Genomic DNA, 24,372 nt, shown 5'->3' on the forward strand with positions numbered 1-24,372 from the left:
GGCAGGAGCCTGAACAAACTGCTGTTTTCACCTGTGCATAAAGCAGGCCAGATTTCGTGATCTGGAGAAAGGAAATGTGTTCCAACCCAATGTAATGCACACATGTGAGTGCCTGGTATATAGTAATGTCCAGCTGTGTTTTCTAGGGACCAGAGGCCTGTGTGCATGAGGTCAAAGCCTTTAGGCAGGAGCCTTGTTCATTTCTGCATCCCCAGTTTGTGCAAACAGTAAGTGCTCAATAAGCATTCACTGAATGAAAGACTCTGCCCTGGGATCAAGAGGAGGGGACAGTGGTTAATGATGATTCATGGGGTCAGAGAAGACATCATGGAAAATGGACCTGTAAATGGAGATTAGAAATGTAAAATAGCTAGCTAGTGGGAAGCAGCCGCATAGCACAGGGAGATCAGCTCGGTGCTTTCTGACCACCTAGAGGGGTGGGATAGGGAGGGTGGGAGGGAGGGAGATGCAAGAGGGAAGAGATATGGGAACATATGTATATGTATAACTGATTCACTTTGTTATAAAGCAGAAACTAACACACCATTGTAAAGCAATTATATTCCAATAAAGATATTTAAAAAAAAAAAAAAAAAGAAAGGTAAGCAGAATCTCCCTTTCATTACTATATGTACCAAAACTCAAGACTTTTTTCCCTATCCCTCACATCATAGCCAAGAACATATCCACCTGGACCACTCCATCCACCCTCTCTTTCCCCAACACACAAAAGCAAACCCAGAAAACCAGACATTTCTTTACCTCGAGTTGCTTTTCTATATAATTTCCATATATAATGATCAGCTAAAAGCTCATTTCTTACCCCTTATACATTTAACTGATAGATGGGATAAATTAAGACAACAAAAATCACAGAGGGGACAGAAAGAGAAGAAGAATACTAGTTCTTCATTGCAGAAAAGCAGCGATCTTAGAAAACTGTGTTTCAAACGTCCCAACCATGCAACATAATGGCTCAGAACAGGAAGAAATTAGCTTTATTTCAGTAACAGCCAGTATTTTACCACTTCTTAAATCAAGCAAAAATAATTATCATACACACACACACACAAAGCCACTGGCAGGCAACATCCGACAGTAATGATTTCACACTCAATTTATCCCGAGCTAGCTTATACCACATCACAGCAATTTCACCGGGTAGACTTGCTTCAGTTCACCTCTTCCTAACCTACAGTAAACGACCACCAATAAAACTCCAACTCAGCCTGCAGCACTAGTGGGCCTGGAGTTGACGTGAATTTAATGTCCCTCACGAATTCTGGTGGCTGGTGACAGCAAAGGGCGTCCCTCATCAACCAGGAACAAAAGAACAGCTAAATGGTTCCTAGCATTCCTGTCTAGTCCAGAGTATGTAGACATAAGCAATTGATTTTTCTGAGAAAGGTGATGGATTCAATGCTACCGAGAAATATATCCTTTACCAAAGAGACGGCAAGGATTAGTGCCCTAACAGAGTCTAGTTGGCTAACTGATATCTGCTAAGTTTGGGTTGTGTTTCAAATTTCCAAGACAGAGAGATTCTTGAAAATGTCATCACAAGCCTGAAAAGTTTTCAAACGATGCTCTCTCTCAAATGATGGTACCCAGGGAATCACTGTGTCTGGCCTCTAGGCTGTATGGGTATCTCTTCTTGGACTATCTGCAGATCAGTTATCTCAGGTGGCTTGCTCTATGCTGCTCGCAGTAGACTCAGAGAATAAGAAGTTATTTTTCAATATTAGATAGAAGTAAACATAATTAAGACATGAAATGGGCATTTTGAATTATGAGCTGTTTTGTTAATTTATGCAATCAGTCCCCTGAATTAATTTTTATAGTTGAACTAGAACCGTACCTTTCCAGCAGTGAGTGCATAAAAACACATACAAAAAGGCATTCGAAGCACAGGAAACGGGCTTCCCACAGGCCATTGAGCAGAGTTTAAAACTGTTTCTACACTAGTGCGATCCTGTTTAGAAATTTAAAAGCGTTAGTCTGAAAACTAAGAGGCACAAAGCACCTGTCCTTGATAGCTACCACCATGGCATCCTTAGGGATTAAAGATTCAATTAAGAGTCTCCATGGGCTTTTTGCCTGAATGCAAATGCACCTTTCAGAGAAACACAAAATCTAAAACACATCTGGGGATATCTCCCAGCACCTGAACGTGGGTTAGTCCAGGTGAACGCACAGCGGGTGTAAAAGAACAAATCCACGCACGAGATCGCATTAAGAGCAAGTCAAGACCAGGGCCATTCAGAAGTAACGTGCGGCTGAGGCTACCCCACGCTCACGATCCCCCAGTGAGCGAGTTAAGGCCACCCTGCTTTGGGGAGAGCCTCGTCCTCCCCCAACTCCAGTCCCAGGAACTGCCACTGTCTCCACGACCCACCACTGGCCACAGAGAATGATCCAGGCTGGAAAGGTGACCACGCCATGGCAATGGCACCTTCCCCAGGACTTCCTGACGTGAGCAGGGGAGAGAGCAGCCTTTTCCACTGAGGTTGAGCTGCTCGGAGCCCCTGTAGCTGCATCCTTTTCAAGCAGAGAGAGTAGGTTTGTGAGCATGAACACACCTGCAGAGACAAGCCGACAGCCCAGAGCACGCAAACAGCATCCAAGGCCCAGGCTTCAGTCCCTCCGGCCCTCTGTGGCGGCCTGGTCCTGTGAGTCCTGTTGTGCTTCAGTTGGTGTTAGGGGTTGACTTGTGTCCCCTAAGAAGATACGTTTGTTGCAATTCCAATTCTCAACACCTCGGAATGTGCTCCTGTTTGGAAACCGGGTTATTGCAGATGTAATTAGTTAAGATGAGGTCAGACCAGAGTTAGGTTGGCTCTTAATCCAGGATGGCTGGTGTCCTCATAAGAGGAGGAAAGGGTGACAGGCTCCCTTAGAATGCCAGGTCACAGGAGGCAGAGATTGGAGTTACGCTGCCACAAGCCAAGGAATGCCTGGGGCTACCAGAATCTGGACCAGGCAAAAGGACCCCCCCACCTCCTGCCCTCACAGAGGCCTCGGAGAGAGCCTGGCCATGCCAACACCTTGACTGTAGACTTCTAGCCTCCAGAACTGTGAGAGAATAAATTTCTGCTGCTTTAAAGCCACCCGCTTTGTAGTACTTTATTACGGGCAGCCCTCGGACACTAAGACAGCTGGATCGAGGTGAGTTTCTGCCACTTTTGACCAAAGGTGCTGTCTCCCAGTGGAAAGTGGGCTGGCCTCATTTCTCAATTTTAGAAACGAAAATCTTTTTGCATCCAAATGCCTTGTGCAACACATATAACAGCTGTTTTCTCAAACTATTAAAAACAAGTGACATACCCAGCCACAATCCTTTAGTTTTGCATGAATACAGCTTTCTTCTGAAAAATTATACAAATAGATGGTGTTGGTAATCCAGGCCTCACGCTAGAGTCAAACTTCGAAACTCAACTATCAGTGCTGGTTAAGTTCAGAGGAAGGCCACCATTCAGCTGGCACCAACTGAACTAAAAACCCCTGTGGATTATAAAAGAAAGTTTTCCTTCTGCTTCCTTTTCTTTTCTTTTAAATAAATTTATTTATTTTATTTATTTATTTTTGGCTGCGTTGGGTCTTTGTTGCTGCGCACGGGCTTTCTCTAATTGTGGCGAGCGGGGGCTACTCTTCGTTGCGGTGCTCGGGCTTCTCATTGCGGTGGCTTCTCTTGTTGCGGAGCACCGGCTCTAGGCGCACAGGCTTCAGTAGTTGTGTCACGCGGGCTCATTAGTTGCAGCTCGTGGGCTCTAGAGCACAGGCTCAGTAGTTGTGGCACAGGCTTCGCTGCTCTGCAGCATGTGGGATCTTCCTGGACCAGGGCTTGTACCCGTGTCCCTTGCATTGGCAGGCGGATTCTTAACCACTGTGCCACCAGGCAAGCCCTGCTTTCTTTTCAATTAAGGTATCAGATATGCAAATACTTTTCTCATTAGCCTCTTATTTTGCTGAACTTGGCAAGAAAATTCCTAGAAGCCTTGCAGTTCTGGCCTTAGACTGATCTTAGACTTGCAAATAACTCTCAGCAGATGCCATTCCTGGGGCTGCCAGGGTTCTCCTCAAAAAGCAGGGCTGCTGATTATGACAAGAATTAGGCAGGGAGAAAAACCTGAGAAGGAAGAACACTGATGTTTAGACAGAGGACACGGAGTGGGTTGAACTGTGGCTCCTTCAAGGTATGTCCACCTGGAACCTCAGAATGTAACCTTGCTAGGTCTAGGGGTTTTGCAGATGCAGTTAAGGTAAGGATCTTGAGATGAGGTCATTCTGGATTAGGGTGGGCCCTAAATCCAATGACAAGTCCTTACGAGAAAAGAGAAGGGGAAACAGATCGAGAGACATGAAGAGGAAGGCCACGGGAAGACTGGCAAAGATTGGAGTGATACGCCCATACACCAAGGAATGTTCAGGATTGCCAGCTGCCATCAGAAGCTAGGAGAGAACATGGGACGGGTTCTCCGTCAGAGCCTCCAGAAGGAACCCACAACCCTACTGACACCACCTCGATTTCAGTTGTCTGGAGCCCAGGACTGTGAGTGAATAGATTTCTGTTGTTCTAAGCCACCAAGTGTGCGGTCCTTTGTTACAGCAGCCCTAGGAAATGAACACAGGGCATCTCCAAAAGTACAGACATTGAAGGGCAGGCACAGGGCGGGTCTAACCTCATTCACCACAACCCATATTCCACAGCACTACACAAAACTTGGCATTTTCAGGATTTCACAGAAATCTCTTCATAATCAATCATAATGTTAATCCTAAAATGTGCCTGGAAACCTTCATCGTCGTGCAAAGTCATGTATTAACTTGCCCCCTTTGTACACAACAAGACATCATCTTTGACTGTCGGCCAGTAATTATTTACATCTATAGTTATTCTCTTGTATTTGTTATGGTTTCTTGGAGCAAGGTAAAGAATGAGGCCACTGTGCGGCCTTTAGGAATAATGTCCTAAATCCATAAGCACTGGCCCCGAGTCATTGCCAAGTGAAGGAAAGGAAACTGTAAAACAATAGGCACAACGTGGTCCTATTTGTCTAAAAAAAGGATATATACCCTCCCACGTTTATCTGTGCATTGGAAACAGGAGAAAAGCAAGATACAGAACTACATTCGGTATGACAGAATCCATGTGCCTAAACTCCATGTACGTAAACACTTCTGTGGCTGCCAGGGGCTCCGAACAACACCCACCTCCGGGGAGCAGGGTGGGGAGGGAGAGGGGGATGTCTACCAGGGCTGGCAAACTGTAGCCCTGCTTTTGTAAATAAAGCTTCATTGGAACGCAGCCATGTCCATTCGTTTGGGTGGTGTCCATGGCTACTCTGGCCCTTCAACAGAAGAACTGAGTAGCTAAGACAGAGACAGTAATGGTCCGTGAAGCTGAAACTATTTACTATCTGGCCCCTTACAGAAAGAGTCTGTACAGACAGAGTTACCATCTGCCCTCTGCCTTGTATGATTCTATACCATGTGCTTATTTGTTTATTCATATTTATTTAAAATGAGCACACATTACTTTGTAAAGAAAACTTTTAGAGGTTCTCTACTTGGACAGGGCAGGGCATCCCGGGCAGTCATCAACAATCTTCCTGGGACTTGCCTGGTGACACAGTGGTTAAGAATCCTCCTGCCAATGCAGGGGACACGGGTTCGAGCCCTGGTCCGGGAAGATCCCACATGCCGCGGAGCAACTAAGCCCGTGCGCCACAACTACTGAGCCTGCGCTCTAGAGCCCGTGAGCCACAACTACTGAAGCCCGCGCGCCTAGAGCCTGTGCTCTGCAACAAGAGAAGCCACCGCAATGAGAAGCCCACGCACCGCAAAGAAGAGTAGCCCCTGTTCGCCGCAACTAGAGAAAGCCCGCGCGCAGCAACAAAGACCCAATGCAGCCAGCCATAAATAAATAAATAAATACATACATACATACATACAATCTTCCTGGAAGCAGGTGGGAACTCAGACGTTTTCAGGATAAGAAGGAAAGTATCTAGTGGCCTGGAAAGGGAAGGTGTCTCAAAACAAAGAGAATATAAAATAAAGCTTTGAGCAAAAAGTTCTCAAATATCCACGGAACGACCAGCAGAGAAATTCACTCAACTCCCTAGCACCCTGCTTTCACGCAATAGCTTTAATATTCCAAAGGCCTTTTGGAATACCTGCTTTTTTTTTTTTTTTTTTTTTTTTTGTACAATAAACAGAGAAGTAGTTGAATGGGGTGGCCTGGGGAGTGCTGGGGGTGGTGAAACACAGAACTGCTCTCAGACTCGCTTCTGGCTCTCACCAATAGGTTGTGCCTTCTTGTGTTTTCTGGGTCTCAATATCCTTAACTTTAAGAAGGTCAGACCAGATTAAATCTATGTAACGATCCTGCCATGATATTTCTAGGGGTCTTGAGCAGGAATTACCTTTAACACAGAAAAGCAGGTTGAGAAGAGATCTTTCAGGTTGGTGCCAGGCCAGGTCTGGGAACCAACCGAGTTGCAGCCCGTGTCGATGTGAGTTCAGATTAGGCAAGGCCCCAGTTACCAAATGGCTCTGGGCTGGAAGTAATGCATGAACTCAGTCAGAAATTCCTTTCCAATACTCTCATTCCAAAGTCAGTTAAATTCAAACCACGAGACACAGTTATTAATGAGCACACCCAAGACCATTATGGAGCTTGAGGGTTTTGTGTTAAAAAGTTGTGTTAAAAAGTCACAGTTCTGGGCTTCCCTGGTGGCGCAGTGGTTAAGAATCCGCCTGCCAATGCAGGGGACACGGGTTCGAGCCCTGGTCTGGGAAGATCCCACATGCCACAGAGCAACTAAGCCTGTGCGCCACAACTACTGAGCCAGTGCTCTAGAGCCCACGAGCCACAACTACTGAGCCCGCATGCCACAACTACTGAAGCCCGTGTGCCTAGAGCCCGTGCTCCGCAACAAGAGAATCCACCACGATGAGAAGCCCGCGCACTGCAATGAAGAGTAGCCCCCGCTCGCCGCCACTAGAGAAAGCCCGCACGTAGCAACGAAGACCCAACACAGCCAAAAATAAATAATAAATAAATAAATAAATTCTTTAAAAAAAAGAAAAAAAAAAAAAAGTCATAGTTCCTCCAATTTTGCTCAGGGATGGTTAAAGGGCCAGTAGTGGCTGTGATGGACAGAGAAGCTGGGTCACACACTGGGGTTCGTGACAGATTCCACACACATGCTACCCACGACAAGAGCACCTCTTGGTGGTCCCACCCCCAGTGCTGGAGGGCCTTTTGATTTTATCACATCAACAAATAGCACATGAACTCCATCTTCCTGCTTATCCTCCCACCAAGGAAAATGGGAACCAGCTGGGTTGGCCCCAAACCTGGGTGAAACTTGGTCATGCGCCAAGAAAAGCTTTGACCGACCAGCCTTGTCAGGATTCTGCCCTATTAGAGTCGTCATCAGGACTCGTCGTGTGCTGGAAAATTCAAGCTGCCAGACGATGAGGGACCTGCTCGCAACACACCAGCACAGTCTGCCTAGTTCCTACCCAAAGACTCACATTACCGGGCACACCATAGATGAGGACACCCCGGGCATGTTAACTCTTTCCACCTCAACGCTATGAAAATTCAGCAGCTTTTATCATCTTAGAACGGGCTTAGAGAATCACATGCATGTGTCGGCAGAGGCTTCCGATCTTGGCTTTCTACCTCAGCAATGGAACATCCTGGGGCCAACCAAACTCATAAAGACTGGTGTCAGCCTTTCTTCCATATTTTTAACACAACCAAGTGGAGGGGCAGGCAATTGGAAGCACTTGGTTGTGTTAAAAATATAGGAAGAAACACTGACACATTGTACATTTTTAGGCTTTTTCTTAGTTTTTTTTTTTTTTTTTTTCACTTGAAATGTCCATCTATGGCTGCTACATTTTTTTCTTAGTAGAAGCTTTATGTTCTAAGGGAAATCAATGTAACGTTGGGAGCTGAAGACAGGGAAACTGGTCCCTAGGGCTGCCCAGGAACCACCTCGGTTAAAGTTCATATGCATGACTCAACAATAGCTGAACTTTTTACTGATGCATTTGCTTACATGAGAAAAATGAGAGTTTAAATAATCAATTAAGCCCTGTCAGTTTAATAAAAGTGACTTAAGATACACCAGCTAGTTGTCCTTAGAGATGAGCTAATACGCTCATCTTTATACTATTTATATAATATTGCAAATAATATTATAAATAATGTTTATATTATAAATAATGCTTATAAGCTCAAATAATAAGGAAGAGAGGGAGGAGGTGAGGTGAGGTCTTAGGTTTCATTCATTTGGCAAAAGCTGATGGCAGGACTGTGAGTCAACCTGATGAAGAGGAGACAAATGCCGTGGAATATGGGCTTTGGAGACAGACATTATGGATTCAAATCCAGGCCCTGCCAGTAATCATCTGTAGGCCACTGAGCAGCTGCTCTGAGCCTCAGTTTCCTTATTTGCAAAACAAAGGTGAAAGTAATACAGAGTAATGCACATGGGTGAAAGGACATTAATGAGACAGGGTTATAAAGTGCAGTAAGAACTAATAATAACTGCAGCCATAATCACCCTTTATTAGATATTCCTGTCCCGATGCTTACCCTGCAGAGGTGTGGCTGACTCCAAAACAAGGGACTACAACAGGTGACACTGTTGGTGTGATGTGCCCAGTGAGGTGGGCATGGAGGAGAAAACCACCCAAGACTACTGTGGAGGGGGGCACCACAGAAGGGGAGCACTCGGTTAGATTTAAAGGGGAGCAGGAGGTTACTAGACAGATAGCACCCCCCGCCTCCCTTCCTCCCTCCCCATTCATTCCTCCATCTATCCATCCACCATCCATTTATTGAGCACCTACCTACCTACCTTCCATCAGATACTATTTTATTTTATTTTATTGAAGTACAGTGGATTTACAATGTTGTGTTAGTTTCCGGTGTACAGCAAAGTAAATTCAGTTACACATAACTATTCTTTTTCAGATTCTTTTCCATTATAGGATTATAGGTTATTACAGGATACTGAATATAGTTCCCTGTGCTATACAGTAGGACCTTGCTGTTTATCCGTTTTATATAAAGTCGTGTGTGTCTGTTAATCCCAAGCTCCTAATGTATCCCTCCCCCACCCTTTCCCTTTTGGTAACTATAAGTTTGTTTTCTATGTCTGTGAGTCTGATTCTGTTTTGTAAATACATTCATTTGCAGATCCTGTTTTAGGTGCTGGGAACATGGCAGCACCTGTCAGGAAGTTTACATTCTAGCAACAGGTGACAGACAACGACGTGTATACAAACAAAGAAGAATTTCAAATCGTGGAAAAAAAGTGCCATGAAGAGAATAAAACAGGGCCAGGGGACAGAAGATGACCTGGGGGAAGAATGTTCCAGGCAGAGGGAACAGCAAGTACAAAGACCCCGAGATGGCGAGAGAGTGCTTGAGAGACAGAAAGAAGGCCAGTGGGCTGGAGTGAATCGGGGGGAGAGATGTAGGTGACTTGGGGGGGGCAGGGCAGGAGCTTAATCACAGAGGGCTGGCTAAGCCAAGGTAAGGTTTTTCAATAGGTTTTTACAGTTCTGAGGTTAAAAGTCAAAACAACAAAAAAAGTCAGGGGTTTCCCTGGTGGCGCAGTGGTTAAGAATCTGCCTGCCAATGCAGGGGACACGGGTTCGAACCCTGGTACGGGTCCGGGAAGATCCCACGTGCCGCGGAGCAACTAAGCCCGTGCGCCACAACTACTGAGCCTGCGCGCCACAACTGCTGAAGCCCATGTGCCTAGAGCCCATGCTCCGCAACAAGAGAAGCCACTGCAATGAGAAGCCCGCACACCGCAACAAAGAGTAGCCCCCGCTCACTGCAACTAGAGAAGCCCGTGCGCAGCAATGAAGACCCAACGCAGCCAAAAATAAAATAAATAAATTTATATAAAAAAAACAAAGTCAGGCACATGTTTTTCTTATGCTTTAAAACTCTTTAAAAACCACAAAGGAAGACTGGAAATCTGCACTCGCCAGCACCCCCCACCCCAGTCCTTAGGCCCTAAACTTTGCTATGTAAGAACCAACACCTTCTTTAATCTGTTGCCAGAACAAGATACACTTTGCATCCTAAACAAGCTGCCAAAACAAAGCAGAAAGCTGGGCTAAAACTCTCTGTTAGAGGATGTTTTAAACTGTTCAAAACACATTTCTCTATCTTTTCAAGTATGTTTATTTGGACAAGGTATACGGATATAAGCACGGATGCAAGGAGCCAGCTGCAGAGCCCCAAGACAAACTAACACTATTATTATTTAGCAGGAGGGTAAGATAAAAGCCATCTTAAGTGTAAGCAAGCATTCCTGCTTCATCTAATGTTTATGAGCAAAAAAACGACCTCAATGTGAACCAGCAATGCTGAGGAGGACACAGACACGTATTTGCCAGAGACATTCCAGGCTTGGTGAACAGGAAAAGCAGTGGGGTTTGTTTCCTCTTTTGTTAGGGCCCCCTCCCTGCAAGGTCACAGTTTAAGCCTGGGCAGCTTAAGGCACCGGTTAGACTCATTCTTGCCCATATTGACTCATACCAGGGGCTCTGCTTTAGAAAACGGAGCTGGGGACAGTCTTTGAATCACAGCATTAAGACCATCTTGGGCTCCTTTACATACCACTACTGCATCTTTACATCCTGCATATTCCAGGGAAGTCCCCATTTCAAGTCATCTGCCTCATCTGGACACCCCACGTCCTGATATCTGATTCAAGAAATGTGGGCTCTTTTGAGCACTGTTCTGACTTCCCAGTAGACACTCCCAATTCTCGAAGACTTCATACTCCAACACATAGAATATATAAGGCATATTTTTTCATTTGTGATCTACAAGTTCATTGGACTGGATAATTTTCTTAAAAACAAAGAGGATGGGAATGCATCGCCTTTAGGTCAAGTCCTAGGCTTGGTATGCTCTTCTTCTTACTGAAGCCACGAGGCAGCTTTAGCATGTGGGGCTTTAAATATAAGAGCATAAGTTTAATATCTGGACCTCAGGAAGAAAAATTTATAAAGCTCTCCCCTCCAAATTTTACAATCCGCAGAACCACTACTCCTATATCCTTAAAAGATTTCCCTGGTAGCCTTTCAAACATTAAAGGCTGCTTGGATGGGGAATGGATTTGTCCTTTTGAAAAAAATACACAGAATAGACTATGTGGACAGGACACAGGTTGCAGACATGCGAACTTCTTGCAGATCAAGCTCCCAGGTGGTCTTTGTATGGGAATCACTGACATTCACTTGTTTACTGAGCAGCCAGCATCCGTAGGCACTGTGCTACATCCTGGTGACAAAATGGACCTAAAATACTAATGTTCTCTGCATTCATAGATCTCAGATCTAGTAAATGGGGGAGTGGATTTTCAAATGAGGAAATGCTTCCAAGAGAGCACAAGGTGTCGGATACATAGGTACCTCCAGGTAGAGGTAAACGGAAGATGTGCTTTGTAATGAATCACAGAAAACACCATGGGCCATTCCAACCCATCACCAAGAATGACTGCAACAAGTAGAGGTGTTTCCTGATATGCTCAGCCAATGTCAGGCACCACCCCTACCCCCCTACCCGAGCTGGGCCTGAGGAGGGTTCCCTCCCCAGAGCAGCCTGTGGCAGCTCCTTGCAACATACCATGGTGCTCAGCACATATCATGTTCTTGGAGAAATGCCAAGAAAATGTAATACATATAGTTTGTATATCAGATCGTTGTTTAATCAGATTATGAATGTATACTTATAAAATTTAAAGCTATAATTAGAACATAGGTCCACCAAAAAAAGTTAAGTAGAACTAAGCAAAATTGGCTATTTCCGTTGTTTTGTTTCAGAATTTGTTACGATTTCGTTTTGTAATCTGTTAACCTCTGAGAGCAAACACACAACAGCATATGCTAAAGGTGTAAGAAAACTTTTAAACGGAAAAAGTTCCAGCCATTGACTTTTTTGTTATCTGTGAATTGGAAAAAGGCTGTGACTGTTTTATTTCATTGACAAAATGAGACCCAGTTCTCAATCAGAAAGTTTGAGACTTACTGGTGCAGAGGGGGAAAGGAAAAAAGAAATGAAAGCACTTAGCTACAGGTTCCAGAAGAAAAACCAAATAGGTGTGTCCAGATTTACACAAAGGCACACCTATTTTTTACACCTTATAAAACCACGCTATAATACGAGATTCTTTTTTTTTAAAAAAAAATAGTGCATTTCTGGGATGCATTTAAGATAGGATTCCTTTCAGAGAAGTTTGATTAGGCACTGCATCAAATAAGGCCCACAAAGGACCAGGAGGGGAGAGGCCAGGAGCAGAAGAATGTATACCCAGAAGAGTGCTCCATCACCCAGCCCAGGATGTGACTTCAAACAAAAAGAAAACAAAGCAAAGACCAAAATGCTCAGGGCAAAATATTTGTCCTGTTCCTGTTCTTTTGATAAACACCCTCCCTTGGGGTCTTGCCTCCCCGCCCCTGCCACAGCCCTCCCAGTAGGTCTCAAAAGTGGTTACTTAATAGGAGTGGTTCTCAACTGGGGGCTGATTTTGCCCGGCAGGGAACATTTGGCAATGGCTGGAGACGTTTTTAGTTGTTGAGTTGGGGAGGGAATTGCTACTGTCATCCAGTGGGTGGGTACCAGGTATGCTGCTAAACACAGGACAGTTCCCCACAGCAAAGAATCACCCCATCCAAAATGCCCGTCGTGCTGAGGCTGAGAAACCTGGCCTACAGGAGGCAAAACCATGATCATCCCTCTACAGACTTGGGGTGTAAGTCCTGAGTATTTTGGACTTTTCCGTCCTTTTAAATTAGCTATTATTTAGTTGGAGGGAAAAATCTGCAGACCTCTGTTGTCATGATATGATAGCCCCTGAACCGGTTGGATAAGCCACAGATGCAAGGGTTAAACTCACTGACACATGAAAATGCAGAGGGAACCCACTTGAAAATGAAACGTGCATTGAAAGCTTATTTCAAAGAGGCTGAGCCAGGCCTCACATTTAGTCTTAAAAACCCTTCTCAAAAGTAACTTATATCAAGGAGCTGTGGCAAATTCACCTTTTCTGTAAGTACATCATGACTCAACAAGCCTTTTGATCCATTATAGAATGGCAACAATATTTTAATTAGTCATTTTCACTTACTTGTCAGAACCTGTTTGGATAATCTAAATAACTTCACATCCTCTTAACATACCTCCTGAGACTGTCTCAGAGAAAACAGGCTCAATTTTCTTGTAAATCCCCAACCCCAGTTAAGGGATAGACGAAGCTGCTATGGCAACCCCACTCCTGCTGACTTTTAGGCGAGACTCACTTTTTCTTTTTTTTTTTAACCTTTCCCAAATCATAAATCTGTTTCTTTCATGGTTGAGATGATTTTTCTTGTCTCATTCCTTCTTCAGTGCTAGCACAGCATGCTTTAAAAACTTTTCTCAAAAATAAATTTTGGAGCATGGTTTGATTAATAACTAGGTTTTCAGAAAACCTGCTTGCATTAGAAAGGCAAGAATCTCTAGATTTCTTACATTTCCTGCCCAAAGATGGTAGAGAGAGGGCACAGTCAGGCTCTCTCAACCTGTAGCTGTAAGAAAATATGAATAGTACACAAATGTTTTGCTTACCCATATTCATTCATGGGAGACTTCTTAAAGGAAAAAATCCTCACATCTGTAGTAACAGATCAGTTGAGTCAATTCCCCTCGCCCCTTTCACCACCAGACCCCCCAAATAGGATTCTTAAGTTCTTTCATCTCAAACATAAATTCCGCAGAGCTCTACAAGCACAGACAAAACAAAACAAAACAATCTGGAAACCACACTCTCCTTTCAATCTTGGGGGTAGCGGTCTGAAAAAACACTCTTTAAAAGGTCAATAAACTATTACTCAGTCAAATAACCTGCCTTTTCCTGCTCTTTACTACTAGACGCATGAAAAAAAACCTCCGTAGTTCATTTTGCATCATAAGAAAAGCAAAAAGTTTAAGTAAAATGTCCTTCAGGCCAAAGCCAGTGGCTTCTGTCGCCAGCATCCAGCATACCACATCTGGAGGACCCTGGGGGTCTCCCATGTCGCCAAAGAAGCGGGGAATTTCACGTCTGCTCTGCAAAGCCAAGGACACCTCCAGCAACGTCGCTTTACCTTAATCCAGGGCTCCTTTTCTTCTGCTTCGGTTCCTGGTTCTGCTGAGCAGGGAACTCTGGGCTTCAAACTCACAACACTGCAAAGAGGCTTGTAAACGCCAGACCTCAGCCCGACAGACCCGAGGCTCCCTGCCCGCCTGGGGGACGCGAGCGGGGCTCCTCTCGGAAGCAGAGCTAACGAAATGCACGTCTCTCCAGAGACACACACCGGAAAAGAGAACAGACTGGGGCAGGCGTTCCCACCCTCCCTCTCCCCACTGCATTTACTAGTTAAACACACCGGCAACCACTAACGGGCCAGTCCATGTTTCTGAAAAAGGAGGGGGGTATGTTTTCTTTTTTTTTTAACTGCAGGTGAGGAAAGTACCATTTCTTCACATTCACCCACGCTTGTCTGCACCATTAATCTGACAGTGATTGTCCCTGGGGCAGAGGCTTGCATTGAAACCAGTGTCTTATGCTTTTTACTTTCTTTCTTCGATTTGAGATGACGGAAAGGTACACGACTGAGCATAGAGATCAAATAGCCTCCTCTCCTAAGTCACTGCACTGGAGGCACACTTTATGGCATCCTTTCTGTAGGTGTAATAAAACACGGTGCAACTTGATTTTGGTTTCCACTCGTTATTCAGAATTTTCATATTTCAGAATGTTTGTATTGAGATAAATGTGATCCCCCCAAAACTTCACTTATGAAGCTTCCATGTTTCATACTGTTGGTACATTTTGTATTGTGTCCTTTTACCGCACCCCAAAAATTACTAGTTACCTACATTCCAGGCACTTTACACACCTTACCTCACGTCCACTAAACTGCCCTGCAGAAATCCCAGATGAACCCGCCACAGAAGGCAAAGCCACAGGCTCTGCATACTTATGAACAAACAGACGGAGCCAGAAACCTTCTACCATGGTGCTAGCACAGCCCCTTTTATGTAGCCCTCCCTTAGGACTAGGGCAAGATTCTGTTACGATTCCTGTCATTTTTAACAAGACTAAAGCGATTTAGGGAAATTTTTCATGGAGATTATTTGCTCGTAAAGATCAGCTAATAAAAAGACCTTTTGTGTGTGTGTGTGTAATCTCTCTAGGTTGGTTTGGAAGCAATCCCAAACATTGCTGAAGAAATGTAAGGATTTTAGCAGTAAAACAGTGCTTCTAAAATGAAGAGGAAGCTACTGGGTTACACAATACAATAATTACAGGGGGTTAGCTAAATTTCTAGTGCATTATCCTTCCCAGGAGTCAAAAGCCCCCATGAATGTGCTTTCACCACACCCTTTTAGGGCCAGTTTCTCTAAGTGTGATCTGTAGCCCCCTGGCCCCACCAGAATCACCCAGAGCAGGGTGGCATGTTAACATGCAGATTCCTGGCCCCAGCCTGGACCCCTAGAACCTCTGGGTGAGGTCTGGTAATCTATACTTTAAATGAGATATCCAGGTGATCCTAGAACTTCGCCTCTTGTTTGGGACATTAGTAGGCAGTCCACTGTTTGTCAGAGGAGTGAAAGTGTCCCTCCTTACAAAGGAAAAAGGGAAATTCAACCATGCTCCCAGGCACAGGGCTAGAAGTACTGAAGCATAAGAACTGGGATCACTGGCCCCCAGACTTCATCATCCTCTTCTACTCTCCCATATCTGGACTTATCAGCTCCTCTTTCAGATTTTATTTCTGTAACCACCTCTATATCTTCTAGGATGGAGAGAAAGACGATGGTTCATCTTTAAATTTACCAAGCAGATTTCCAAATGAAAAGAGCCCCAAATCACCACCAGACAGAGTCAAGAGTTTCAAGAGACCTGCCTAGTTGGGCAGCCCTTAGCGAGCAATAACGAGATGCCTTTCCTGTCGACCTGCCTTCTCTACATTCATGTGGATGTGATTATGGGAAAGAAAGTGAAGAATAAAGAATCAAAGGATGGGCTTAGGGATCTGTTTGAGGTGATGAAAATGTTCTAAAATTGGATTGTGATGATGGTTGTACAACTCTGTAAATTTACTAAGGATTATTAAATCACAGTTAACCAGGGTGAACTGCAAGGTATGTAAATAAAGATGTTACTAATCAAAGGGGCAGGTGGTTAACATCTGTTCCAAAGGGACTCAGTCTATATCAAGGAGCTGATACTGGAGCTTTCACAGTCCGTAGAAGCTAAGAGGCCTCTTCATCATCATCCTAGATACTGAGAAAGGCCCCATCTAGGCAAATGTGCTGGGCATTATACAGAACAATTTAACAGAAAGCACAAATCCTCCAGGAGTTTATACTTAACAGACCACACTCAGGTGGATGTGATAACAGACATTAACAGACAAGAAAAAGACATGTGGGCATTTATTTCCCATGTGAGGGAAAGGAACCAGTAATCAGTAGGGTGGTGAGGAATTTATGCCCAAAGAGTATGTGAAGGCCATGACAAAAATTCATAATGGGAAAAACAATCATTCATCAACAAATCTTTATTTAGCAGCTGCTAGATGCCTTGTAAAAAGTACTGTAAAAGAAAATACTTGCTGGAACAATGATAGATTGAATTTATGGGCATGTGCATGTCTAAAGTTAAGTGATTTAAGAAAATTTCAAAAGAAAGCATCAACATGACTATTAACTTGTACATCTGAAATAAGCACATATTTAACTACATCAGAGAGTAAATTGGTGGGGGTGAGCCTGACTCCTTCATTCAGGTAGGAAGTTATGAGCTCATTCAATGTACTGGGCTTTTACAAAATCTTTTTCTTCATTTATAAAGGAAGAAAATGGAAAAAACATTCTTGAAGCATTGTATGTCAGGCACTGTCCCAGATGACTCATTTATAATCCGATTTAAGCCTTTAAAAGGTAAAGATTATCCATATTTTACAATGAGGCTGCTGAGGCTCAGAGAGTTTAAGCAGCTTGCTACCCATTGCTCAGCTCTAAGTGTAGGCACTATAATCAAATCCTGGTGTGTCTGGCTGTGTCAGTTCTTTCTACTAACCACTCTTCCCTCTCCCACCCTACCTAAGGCCACTTAAAGCTCCAAAATTCCTGATTCTATGTTTCCAAGATGCCTGCCTGCAGCTTTGAGTTTTGCTGCAGGGCCATGAAAATAGATGGCTTATAAACAGTTTTCATTTGCAAGGCCACTCCAAAGTGTCCTTTAGGGAAAGGGATTACTGAACCAGTTCATTTTCTCTGGGCTGGATGAGCACCAGCCCTGACCGTCACTCCTCCTGGCAAACTCTAGGCAGGTCCATCTGCTGGAATTGGCATTACATCCCTCACAAGGTGGGAAGCCGTGAGGTGCAGGAAGCAAGCACGTTCAGGTGGAAAACAAAAGAGGAGGAAGCCTGTTCCTAGTAGGACAGGTAGCAGGGCAGCATCTCTGCCTGAGGCCAAGGGGACCAAATGCACCCATCTCCCCTGGAGCAGTCATCACCTCCTGGGCCTCGTGGAAAATTTCACATCCTGGACTTCCCTGCTGGTACAGTGGTTAAGAATCCGCCTGCCAATGCAGGGGACATGGGTTCGAGCCCTGGTCCGGGAAGATCCCACATGCCGCGGAGCAACTAAGCCCGTGCGCCACAACTACTGAGCCTGTGCTCTAGAGCCCGCGAGCCACAACTGCTGAGCCCATGTGCCACAACTACTGAAGCCCGCACGCCTAGAGCCCGTGCTCCACAGCAAGAGAAGCCACCGCGATGAGAAGCCCGCACACCACGACAAAGAGTAGCCCCCGCTCGCCGCAACTAGAGAAAGCCCACGTGCATCAGCGAAGACCCAATGCAGCCAAAAATAAATAACTAAAATAAATAAAAAAGAGCAGAACAGTAAAGACACCAAAAAAAAAAAAAAAATTTTTTTTCACATCCTCACCTCGAGAAAGTTGTGCCCAGAATAGAAGTTGTCCTGGTGACCTGCGGATGGTGCCACGTTTCAATGTCTACCCCCAAGTTGAACACTTGCTACAAGGGGCTAAGTGGACAAAAACATAAGGACAAAATACAGCCGAGGTAGCTCGAGACACCACCTTTTGTCTCAGCTGTCAGGAACCCAGAAGCTAGAGAAGATTCCTTGAGACCAAAGGGTTGCCCTAATGCCCACTGGAGGTACAACCCAGATTTCAGGAGAAAGGCTGGATCTGGGTGTAGAGAGCCCTTGGCCTCTCTCACCATCCACCAGATGGGCAGATCCAAGAGGGTGGCAGGCGTTTTCTAATAGGGATGAACTTTCAGATGGAGAAATGGATCCAGGTCAACCCACAAAAGCCAATTTACCTCATAATTAAATTAAAATTATGCTAGTCAGCAATGGAAAATATATTTTTCTTAATTTTTAAAGTTTACAACCTACTTACAAAAATGATTTCAAGTGGAAAACAGCACATTATACGCATGCAATTAAACCAAACAGTAAAATGAAAACCAAAGAAACAGACAAGGTAGGAAAAACGTGACCTAAGACATCAGTCACAAGAGCAAATGGAGACAAATTTCTCACTCTCACCTGCCTGTACCTACCCATTCCTCAAGATCCAAAGCTGACTTCTAAGAATTGACAAGAATCTCTTTTAAACCCCAGGGCATTTATTGTGTGTGCCTCTTACTTGGCCCTCACACAACTGTGGGCCCCCAGTTATCTTTTGGGTACTGAGATACACTGTCAAAGATTGAACTCTTTTTCTGCTCCACCAAGAAATGGTCATGACAATTACCTTGAAATAGGTCACCTCTGCAGGGCAGGTGAGGCACCTTGGAATCGATCCCTTAGAAGAAGGGGTATAATCATCCCTTTTTGGGTTACAGTAGTGAAGGAGACATGAACAGAGCCAGGGATGGGAGCAGGTGGGGAACAGGAGGAAGGGAAAGGATGGATGCTTTGGGTCCATGAGAATGCAGACACATGAGCCTTCTGGGGCTCACAAAGTGTTGGGTCCTGGAGAGGAGAAAGGACAGCACTGAGGGGTCATCACTTCTGTGCTCAGAACAGTGGCCAGACCAGAGACCCATCCCTTCACTGTACTTGGTCACGTGTCTTCGCAGGCTGCCTCTCGGCTGTTGGGTCCTAGCTATTTCCAAAGTTCCATACCATCACTGAGAATCACCCTCAGACTGAAGATGCTGCAATAGCTTTGGGTACTCACGAGCTCTGGGCATCCCCGGGACACTACAGGGGGTGTAATTTTGGACTCGGACACCCTATTACTTTCAGAAATGCACGCCTCATCTATCTGAGAACAAGTCCTAAATCTCACACCTTCTTCTGTGGCCCCCAGTGCTGGGCCATAAGCACATGCTCAGTACCTCTTGCTGATTTCTCTGGAAGAGTCACATTACCCCACTTGGTTCGGCTGTCACCCCACTGCCACGTTGCACCAGCAAGAAGCTAAGCTCTCTGAAGTGGAATAACACTGAAAAACAAAACATCTTTTTTAACTTAAAATACAAAGTCTTTTCAAAATGTCATTTCCAGAGAAGAAAGCCCTTCCGTTTGTGCTGGCAGAATTGGGTGATTTTTAAAAATAAATATCGAATCTTTACTGCCTGTGAACAGTTTTCTGCTACCCTGGCAACACATTTCCTCTTATCATTAATGTAGGACAAAGTGGATAATTTTGGGTGAATCAGATAGATTTTCCTCCAATCATTTATCATGTCAATGTGCTTCTTATGCTCTACTGGGCCAATTCCTGATCTATTAATGATGGAGGGGACAAATATTAGCACTAAGTTGTTCTTTGCAAATAAGATGTTGCAACCAACACGTCATAAACCATACGCTGAATTTAAACTTCAGTTTGCTTTCCCTCACTGGGGAGATTATATGTTAATCAAGTCACACACTATGATCAGGGGCATGGTTCTGTGTGATGGCAACCTGTGACCAAGTGAGGGAATAGAACTTTAAATGCCCACAAAGGAAAGAAGGTGGTACACGATCTGGCATTAAGACATTTATTGACTTAATCCCCATTCTCGTCCTTTACCCACTTTCTTATACCTAATAAGTTAAGCTATCATAGACCAGAAGAAGGAAGAAGAGAGGGAGAGAGAGGAGTGGACTAACCTAGCTACTAATTAGGCCAAAGATTTTTATGTCTTTATTTTTCAAATCCTGCAGCCCTATGAGGTAGCAATCAGTATCCTCATTTTACAGATAAGGAAACCGAGAAATACAGGATCCCAAACTCTCTATCACCTTGTATTGAATATCTCTCTGCATAGATGGATAGATGTATGTGTATATGTATGCGTATCTATCTACCTACTACCTATCTACCTACCTACACTGAGATATAATCCACATGCCATAAAATTCACCCTTCTAAAAAAAGTGTACCATTCAGTAGTTTTTAGTATATTCACAGACTTGTGCAACCATCACCACTATCAAGAACTATTCAAGAACATTTCATCACCCCCAAAAGAAACTCCATACCCATTAACAGTCATTTCCCTCACCCCCCAGACACTGGCAACCACTAACAGACTTTCTGTCTCTACAGATTTGCCTATTGTAGGAATCATATAATAGGTGGTCTTTTGTGACTAGCTTCTTTCACTTAGCATAATATATTCAAGGTTCATCCATGCTGTAGCAGGTATCAGGGACTTATTCCTTTTTACTGCTGAATAATATTCCATTGTATGGATAGTGTACCTCTTGCTTAACTCATATTTAAGATGAGGCCATTTTTGCAGTTTATCGTTAAGCTATATTTTAAATGAGGAAAGGTGACCGGTGTCCCTATATTGGAACCGCCTCCCAGGCTCTTCTTGACTCTCCATTGAGCTCTGGGGAGTCCTAGACCAGAGCTCGGTGAAGACAGCAAGCTCCCTCACTTGAGACAGCACCATCCATCAGCAGTATTCTCCACGGGCCGTGCCAGGTACCCCTGTGGAGCCTCCAGCTGAGTAAAGGAGACAAGGGAGAATGAGGCAGGACGGTGTGGAAATAATACAACAGACTCTATGAGCAGGGTCCCTGACCTTTGGTGACATTTTACATGGGTAAAAAGGAAAACCAAACAAGCAGCAAATGTTTACTGTCCTGAAAATAGATATAACAGGGCCACTAATGAGACACTTTCCCCATTTCACCAGGAATGGTAAATTTTGGTCCTTCTGTAAGTTATTTTGGGAGGCAAATTAATTACTTGTTTTCTGCAATGATTACTGCCAGATGGATCGTGAAGCAGCATGTGTGTAGGTGTGTGTTCCTATCTTCTGAGAACTGAGAGACCTGGCTTCTAATTGGGTTCTGTTACCAATCAGCCCCCAGGTCTCTGGCGCTCAGCAGCTTCATCTGTAGATGGACGTCAGTAGGAACTGCTTTCCTCACTTTACAGGCCTGTTGTGAGGATTAAATATTTATGAGATCATTTGTAAATGTGAAATATATCATACAAAAGCAGGCTATTGTGGTGGTTCACTGCCCACCGGGGCAGAGACCATCTCAACCAAGACTACAAATATTACTTGATTCTTTTCCTTTCCCTGATCCTCAAAAATATTTGGGTCCACAATTAAGGGGAAGGAGGCATGAATTCCTGGGAGTGCAGTGAGAATGAGAAGAATGAAATTAGTTTTCTGCATGAACACAGCTTGTTAGTCTTGCTTGCATTTATATGACATACATAGAACAAGAAAGGGGGGACTTCACCTTTCAGTCCGTCTTTGCAAATTACATCTTCGATGGTGACAAAAAGATTATCTGCCACGCAAGTGCCCTGGGACAGCCTATGTTTCCTCTCACTAGGTAACAGTTTAGCCCAGAACAAGATCTACTCATTGCTTGTGGCTGTTACAGCAGAACATGCTTAAAATACCTACAGCAAAAGGAAGGAAGGGGACAAGGGCCTCCAATTTATAACGTGAATTAGTTTCGCAGGAACATCATAAACATTTGTCCTTGGGCTTTATGAAAAAGGAGTTTTAATCAAAAAGTAAAAAAAAGTAAAAACAAAACAAGGTAAAACAAAACAAAGCCATCGGTTTTAATCCTTTGGAGAATCAAGGGAAAGGATTTGCTGACTCATGTTGTGATTCCATTTCCTACACTGCAGGGGTAGAGCAGGAGGGGTCTAAAGCCAGTCTAAGTCCTGTCTTTTCATCCAAGGCTTCCAAGTCAACAGATAAAGACAGGACAGTGTTGCCATAGGTATGAATGGAATGGCACTAAGGGGGCCGGAGGATTGGCCCTGGGCCACATTTGAGGGTCTCTCTCTTACATGGCGAGGCATTCAAATTCTGACAGACCCTGTCATACATTCTTCCCAGGAGAGCACAAGTGGCACAGTAAACACCAAACCACAGAAAGACGTGGGCTACCAGCTATTCTGGAAAGACAGGAGGATTGATTTCCTGGGTGTGGCGACCTGAGGAAGAAGGCCAGGGAAAGACTAGGAGCCCAGCCCTCCACTGGGAGGAATGCAGACACACCACGGGCCTTTGTCTCTGGGGCCAGAGCACACAGCAGGCTGGGCACACAGCCGGCCAGGTGCCTGCTGAGGGTGGCAATGTCTGCAGAGCCAGACAACCCTAAGAGCACTGGTCTTGAAGGAACCCGGGAGCGCTCGGTAAACACTGAGCTCCCTGGGGGAAGGGGGTTGTGCAAGAGAACAGACTAAGAGAAGTCAAGTCCAGCCTCGGTCTGCAGATGGAACAGCCCAGGACACGGAAGGGGGCGGACATGGGACGGGCCCTTTTCCTTTACCCTCCAGACTTCTGTGTCTAGTTTGACATTGGCTTTTTTTTTTTTTTTTTCTGTACTGCATTCATTTTGCAACTATTTTGTTGCTGCTTTCTTTCTTGGGAAAGTTGGCAGGTAACAACCTGAACCCAGGAAAGGAAGTTTGTTGGAGTCAGAGATCTCCTAGGACCATCCACCAAAGGTGGAAGGAAATTCATACCAAAGAGATGTCCCCAACGTCTATTGACATCTGTGCCCTAAGTCTGAAGTCTCACATCATGTCCTGTTACCACTAAGCTGCTAAAGCAGAAGGGAGCTGGGTGGGGGGAGGGAAGGGAAGTAAGGACCAGGAGGAGGAAGGTTGCTTCAGAGAAGAGTTTAGAGGTGGAGATGGAGATAGAAGGCTATCGGCACACTCCAGTGTCTCACACGAATCTGCTTCTGGACTTCTTAGTTAGGAGGCAGGTTGTAAACATCCTCAGAATGCTCCTGAATTTCTAGGTTAATTAGCATAAGCTCTAAACTATGTGCCACTTATAGCAAGCCACTTGCTATAAGTGGCACATAGTTTAGAGCTCTAAAATATGTGCCACTTATAGCAAAATATGTGCCACTTATCTTGCTGTAAGTTTTTACAAAACTGAAAGCAAGCTAATGACAAATAAAACTACAGTCTGAGTGTATGCCACACGCTGAGTGTTACAGGCCAGTTTCCAGAAAATCTCTCCAGAAAAAAAAGAACTGCTGGCTCTGACCACTTAGATCTAAGACATGAGAATTACAGAACTCAGATTCTTAGAACCAAAGTAACTTTAGGAGTCAAGTGGTCCAAGTCTTGGATTTACATATATATATATATATATATATATATTTTTTTTTTTTTTTTTAAAGGGACTGGGGCATACACCTTAGCTGGAGGTTTCAGTTGCCTTTTTTTTAAATTTATTTTTGGCTGTGTTGGGTCTTCGTTTCTGTGCGAGGGCTTTCTCTAGTTGCGGCAAGCGGGGCCCACTCTTCATCACGGTGTGCAGGCCTCTCACTATCACGGCCTCTCTTGTTGCGGAGCACAGTCTCCAGACGCGCAGGCTCAGTAGTTGTGGCTCACGGGCCCAGTTGCTCCGTGGCATGTGGGATCTTCCCAAACCAGGGTTCGAACCCGTGTCCCCTGCATTGGCAGGCGGATTCTCAACCACTGCACCACCAGGGAAGCCCTACATATATATTTTTAATGCTTGTATTTAAAGAAAAAACTGAGGCTCGAAGAAATTGAGTGAGCTGCCCAAGGTCACATAGCTGTGATTTCCAGATCCAAGAGTAAATCCCTGATTTCCTATCCCCTGGGGCCCTTTTCATTAAAACACATGAAGGCTCTCCTCCCCACTCCCTCAAGCCAATGTAATGGGTAGGGCTTATGATATTAAGGAATAACGGAGAGAGAAGTTTAGAACAGGGTAGAGTTTCAGAGGTTACATGCCACTCCTTTTACCTGTGAAATGAAGATAGTCTCAAAGAGGCTAAATGAT

The 24,372-nt window shown here is 44.6% G+C and overlaps 1 protein-coding gene across 2 annotated transcripts in view; it reads right to left on the reverse strand.

Annotated features, from left to right (window-relative positions):
• Positions 1-24,372, reverse strand: part of ABLIM1 (actin binding LIM protein 1) — a 183,862-nt gene that overhangs the window by 68,586 nt on the left and 90,904 nt on the right. The window contains exon 1 of one of the 2 annotated variants that reach the window (XM_068548619.1): positions 14,173-14,289. The exons of the other annotated variant lie outside the window; for it this stretch is intronic. The gene's annotated coding sequence lies outside the window, so the exon portion shown is untranslated. Of the gene's footprint in view, positions 1-14,172; positions 14,290-24,372 lie in introns of those variants that run through there. 2 annotated transcript variants of the gene reach the window in all.

The sequence above is a fragment of the Eschrichtius robustus genome, chromosome 7, assembly GCF_028021215.1.
Source record: "Eschrichtius robustus isolate mEscRob2 chromosome 7, mEscRob2.pri, whole genome shotgun sequence".
NCBI lineage: Eukaryota > Metazoa > Chordata > Mammalia > Artiodactyla > Eschrichtiidae > Eschrichtius > Eschrichtius robustus.